The sequence below is a fragment of the Falco punctatus genome, assembly GCF_963210335.1.
Source record: "Falco punctatus genome assembly, chromosome: 5".
Taxonomy (NCBI): Eukaryota; Metazoa; Chordata; class Aves; order Falconiformes; family Falconidae; genus Falco; species Falco punctatus.
Genome location: NC_137584.1, coordinates 89803316 through 89809691, shown reverse-complemented (window position 1 = coordinate 89809691; position 6376 = coordinate 89803316).

The window sequence follows — 6376 nt, the reverse complement described above, 5'->3', positions numbered from 1 at the left end:
AAGGACTGCCACGATTCATATATCAGGAAAGAAACGGAGGCTGCAGAACAGCGTTTCCCTCTCTTTGGGCTCCTTATTGTGGTGAGGTTCTTGTCAAAGGCACAAAACCCTCAGCCCTCTGCAATATCAGACATTTGTTTAAGTCATGGTGGCTGTCAGAAGATAATAGCCGTCAGTGTAAAATTACAAATCATTCTGCATAATGCTGTGCTGATTACCATGAAAGCCATGGCAGTATTTGAATTTTACTCCTTTTTTTTTTTTTTTTTTTTTCTTTCTTTGCCTGTCTTTGTTGCCATGCTTAGCTGAAGAGCTCAGCGTGGCAGCCTTGCTAAGGCAGCTTTTTGTGCTCAGATCTGCACAGCTGCCCTGACATCGCTTGTGCATCGCTCCTTTGCTGCTCAACAAAAAGCTTCAGCAGGTACCTTAGGGCAGTGGATGATCCTACCGAGCAGCATCCTTGTGGAAAGCCTCTGTGGGCTCCTCCTTGGGCCCCCTGCAGCAGCAGCGTTGTACGGCTCTCTGCGGTGCGGGAAGCAATTTTCACCCTCCTTTAGAGCCTGAAGAAGGGAAGCCCAAAAGCCTGAAGTCACTTGCCTGTGTTCGCGACACAAGTGGCAAAAATGGGTTTTGCACCTGGATGTCTGGAGTCACAAGGAATGATGCACCCAGCCGCTCGCCCGGGCATCCTTCAAGCGCCTCTAGCAGCACCGACACCATAGTGCTGCCATAGCACAGAACCCAGCTAAGATTTTCCCTACCACCACCTGGAGTATTTACCCTCAGTGTTTCTCTATAGTTGTGGCTATGCTTCCCGCAAAACCTGAGCTAGATTGTTTAAGATGAGTTCAGGTTAACCCATGACATCGGTGTCATGATGTTTTTGTAGGTCCTGGAAATCTTGACCAGGGGGATAATTAATGAGGGATGCTTGGGAAGGTACTATTTTGTGATGAGCAATTATCCGAAGGGAATCCTCTGCTGAGAGAAGAGACTGTTTTGTAGCCATGACAAAAGCTGGCACTTAATTCTACTTGATGAGAAACAAAAAAGATCATCGTCAACATTTCTCTGTGCTGCAGGATGAGAGACTGCTCAAGTCAGAGATGTTGCTGTGAGGAGTCAATTGGATTAAAAAAATAATTTAAGGAGATGTAGGAACAATGTATGACAAGAGGGATAATTAGGAAACAAGGAGCAGAACAAGGGCTGAAGTTTTCACCTTAGCAATCAGAAAACCCAGTCAGGACGGCTATTTGTTCACAAACAGAAGGTATTTCTATACCTCTCCTTGCCTGGACAGCCAGGGCTCCTGCGGTCACTGCCCCGCCACCCCACAGAGCACACCCACGGGGGCAAAAAGCAAGAGAGCAGCACATCTGGGGCGTCAGGGTAGTGTTTGCACAGCCAGATGTGTCTGTCAGCTTCATGCAGCGCCCTGCCTTGGTCAGAAAGGGTTTGCCAAAATGTTGTGGAGCTGGAGGTGCCGTGCTTGCCTGGTTTCATGCAGCCAGACTCTAACCCAAATTAATTATATATGTGCTCCACTTAATAAACATATAGATGTCTCCTTCCTTCTGACCTGTAGCAGTTTAGCAGGTAAAACTGCAATTCATGTGGCCTGTCCTTGAATATCTGGCTCTGCTGCCCCAGTGCTGCTTGTGTGGGGAAGGGGGAGCACACAGGTGGGCTTTCAGGTGATGCTCGGCTGCTTCCACTGTCCCCACTCCCACCGCTTCTTCTCCAAGGAGTCTGAAGGGGTTTTGTGAAGAGCCTGAAAGTGGGATTTTTAAACTGTGAGAGGGGGTATGGGTCACAAAAGCATCTGGAAAACACCTCAAACCCTCTAAAGGATGGGGTCCTGCAAAAAAAAAAATCCCCTTCACGTGCAGGAGCCTGCTCCACGTAGAGCTGAATCCACCTTTAGTTCACAGTCAGGCTTTCCAAAGCCTGAGAATTCACTGTAAAAGAGGCTTTCTGCCTTTTAACTGACTCCTGGAAATGCTGTTCGCCCTCTTCCTGGCACCGCGAAGTTGCCAGCAGCGCTGTTTCAGAGAGCAGAGCAGAGCCGTTCATCTTCTTTAACACCCTCAGTTTTTGCTTAGGTCAAGACGTGCTCATCTACCATTTTCTGGTGATTCACAAGCCAGAAAAAGATCCTGGCTGCTTCAGAGGAGGGATGCACGAAGCCCTCAGTCACTGTGAGTCACTTCTCTGCCAAATGCTAATTTTGCATCAGAAGCATGTTTTACATGTATTTTGAGAGTATTTTTTTTCTTTCTTTCTTCTTTTTTTTTTTTTTTTTCCTTCTCAGCTCTGTCATTTGAGGACGCACCCTGCCTGGGAGGTGGTGAGCACCCAAAAATCCTGTGAAATTTGTGGGTGCCGGAGCCTCTTATGTGGGATTTGGAACTAGAGCTTTTTGGGGTGTTAATTAACACAGATCTCCTGGTTTTAAGTTTGGGGGGCAACTTAATCAAGTTCATAGTCAGTATGGTGGTCTAAGCAGGGTGTTAAAAAATAATCAGAAAGGTGAAGCTTCACAGAGACTCCTGCAAGGAGGAGGATTTCTTTGGGGGTCATTTAAGGCATATCTTTCCTTTTCCTTCTTTGGTCTATTTGCTGCTATTGCACTTAAAAAAACCTTCCCCAGTGGCAGCAATAAGGAAGTCTGATCGCTTTGTGGCATTTTCAGGACTTTTACTCTCTGGCAATCTACGTACTTGATCTTGATCTTCAGTTGTGTCCTTCTCCATTTCTCTTCCTTAATTTTATCAAGGAAAACTGTGTGATTTTTAGCTGCTGTAGTAAATACCTGTCAATGATGCTGAGTTAAGGGGAAACAGAGCAGTTGGTACCGTTGTGAGCTTCCCTTCTCCTTGCAGATAAAACTTGGTAGGTCTTGTTGGGTCCACACGTGTTGTCATGTTTCAATGATTAAACATTGTCCCTTGGTGGCCAAAGCCTCAGTATCATGCAGTGAAGATGTAGCTTGCAGAGGACATCCCTCCTCAGTAATGAGGTCAGTGAGGATGCCAGAGATTTAAGTCCCTGTCCCCCAGCAAACATGGTACAGGCAGCACCACAAGCAACCACATGGAATTTTCTCTTCTTTCTTCCTTTTCCATCTATTTGAAGGTAGAAGGTTAGAGTGGAGGCCACAGATGGATGGCGACTCAGAGCTGAACCCTAGATGTCCTTGTTCGGCAGGGTAACGTAGAGTAGCTCCTCTGGGAAACAGGAACTGGGGCCACAGTGGGAAGAGAGATAGACAAGAAAAAGAAGAAAGAGAGGAAGCAGGAGCTGGAAAACTCATCTTTGACCCTTTTCCCACCACGTGTGTGATCACTGTGCACTCACATGAACACTATGTGCCAGTGAAAGCCCAAAACACCAAACGAAACACAGGCTGTAGCCCCAGGGCCGGTAGATGGATGAAGAGAGCCAACTGTTATCCCCTCTCCAGGAGGTGTGGGACATAACCTGGCACAGGGAAACCTGCTTTGCTTCTTGTGTGAAATACGCCCAAGCAACACCTTCAGCACTTGGTCTCCAAATGAGTGCTTCTAACTATTTATTTACATCTGCGATTGTCGCTGCTTGATGCTCCCATACCCGTGTGTGCTGCTGAAGCTCATAGCGAGGGTTGGGAAAGCCCTATTGAATCATTAAGCCTCTCCCCTGAAGTGCGGCCGCGTGCTCTCAATCTGATAGAAACCGATACCGCAGTTTATCTCTGTCAGAAGTGCTGTGAACACTTAGCGTCAGTCTTTTAATCTCATTGTTTTCTTAAAATGCCACCTCCTTGGGCTCTGCTACTATTTCAGCAGAAAAAGGGGAATGCGAAGGGGAGATGGCGCTTAACCAACCTGGTCGCCCTCTGCAGTGGGGTGGCTGGGTGGACGCCGGGGGAGCAGTGGATGTTGTCTGCCCCGGTAAGGCTTTTGACACCCCATAACACCCTCGTAGACAGGTGAGATGAGGGGTTGGTGGGGTGGGTTGAAAGCCAGCTGAATGGCTGGGTCCAGGAGGTTGTGGTCAGCGGCACGAAGTCTACTGGGGGTGCACAAGAGGTGCACCCCAGGGGTTGGCACTGGGGCCAGAGCTGTTCGTTAATGACCTCAGGAACAGAACAGGGTGCATCTGCAGTGAATCTGCAGGCAACACAAAGCTAGGAGGCGTGGCTGATACTCCAGATGGCTGTGCTGCCATCCAGAGGGACCTCAACAGGCTGGAGAACTGAGCTGCCATGAAGTTCAACAAGGGGAAATGCAAAGTGCTGCCTCTGGGGAGGAATAACCCCAGGCACCAGTACATACTGGGGCTGACTGACTGGAAAGCACCTCTGCAGAGAAGAACCTGGGGGTCCTGGTGGACACCAAGTGGCACATGAGCCAGCAACGTGTCTTTGTGCCCAAGCAAGCCAACAGGTTGGGCTGGAAGAGATGATCCACCTCCAGCAGGTGGAGGGAGGTGATCCTTCCCTTCTGCTCAGCACTGGTGAGCGCTGGGTCCAGTTCTGGGCTTCTCACTACATGAGAGACATGGACATACTGGAGAGAGTCCAGCAAGGGGCCAATCCGATGATGAAGGGACTGGAGCATCTTTCACATGAGGAAGGGCTGAGAGAGCTGGGACTGTGCAGCCTGGCGAAGGGAAGGCTCAGGGGGGATCTCTTCGGTGTGTATGAATTCCTGAAGGGAGGGAGGACAGAAGACAGAGCCAGGCTCTTCTCAGTGGTGCCCTGGGACAGGACCAGAGGCAATGAGCATAAACTGAAATGCAGGAGGTTCCTCCTGAGCATCAGGAAGTGCTTTTTCTCTGCGAGGGTGACCAGGCACCGGCACAGGTTGCCAAGGGAGGTTGTGAAGTCCCCATCCTTGGGCATGCTTAAAAGCTGTCTGGGCACAGTCCTGGGCAACTGGCTCTAGGTGGCCCTGCTTGAGCAGGGGGGCTGGATCAGATGATCCCCAGAGGTCCCTTCCCACCTCAACCCCTCTGTCACTCTCTGATTCCCTTTCTGATTTATTTTTTATCCGACTGAGGAAGCTGCCTCTGCCTCACATTGCCTATATTTTTCTAGGCATCATCAGCCAAGATTTCCAGTATGGGGAAACCGAATCCTGTTCCTGGGGCTTCAAAGACAGATATTTAGCAACAAGCGCTACCTTCCATCGGGGATTTTGCCACTCTTCTCCGGAGGGATGGGATCCTAATCTTCAGTGGGTATCAGCAGCTATGGGATTTTTAAATCCACTAAAGCAGGGCTGTGTCTCAGCACTGTGGTATTAGCAGGTTACATCCTTCCTCCGTTACATCTTGCCTGTAAGTTATATTTCAACAGGGCAAACCATTCGTACCCTGCCATCTCCTGAGTTGGCCAAACATCCACAAGCCTTTTGCTAATCTGCTTTTTCTAATGAAAGCATCAATTCCTAGCACTGATAGTTGTCATTAAATCAATAAGACATGTAACCCATTCTTCTGGTGCCTCACATGAACACTTGAGCAGCTTGTTAACAAGGTTTGCTAACGCTGAGGTCCCACAGTCCAGAAGTTTCCCACCAATGCTGCAAAACAGAGTGGTATTTGGCTTAGGGAAGAACTTCTCTGGTTTGCTTTGTTCCCCTAAGGATTTTAACCCTGTTTTCCCTCTGATTTTTCAGTGTTTGAAACCTGCAGAGCAACTTTGCTCAGGTGGAGGCAGTTTAGGCTTGAACAAAGCACTGGCAGCAAATGTCAGGCACTGTTTGCTGCGGGTGGTCACACACGGCCACGAAGACAGTCAGCTCTTGGTTTGCCCAGCAATTTATTTTCCCCCCAGGGACACGATAAACTAACCCCTCGTCATCCATCCCTAAGGGGTTTCCTTATTTCCCTTGGATCTATCCCTGAGAGATATATATATATATATATATAAATCACTTGAAAGTAAAACTGTGGCCTCTTACAGTCTCCCAACACTCTTCTGGCCAGTTAAAACCCTGTATCTCAAAATCTGGGAGCCGGCTCATGTTTTAAGGATGAGGAGGTGACCCCAAGGTTGGCAGCTTTGCCTCCAGAATACTTCTGGATGTTAAATTGCAGCTGACGTGGCTTTCCTCCTGAGCACCAAGAGCAGCCTGTGCTGACAAGGGAGTGCTTCTAAGATGTGAAGCAGCCTTTTTACTGGTTTTACAGGTTTTTGGTGGCCAGGTTTGACCATGTCCCCGAAAGATCTTCATCCTTCCTCTGTGCACATGTTTGCATTGCCATAGTGGGATCAAGGGCTGCAAAAATAAGGATCATACTGCTGACCTGCTAGCTTGTAGACCATAATTAGTTTATGTATGAAGAAACACAGCATCAGCGAAATGTTTCATGTTATCTGCTCAGA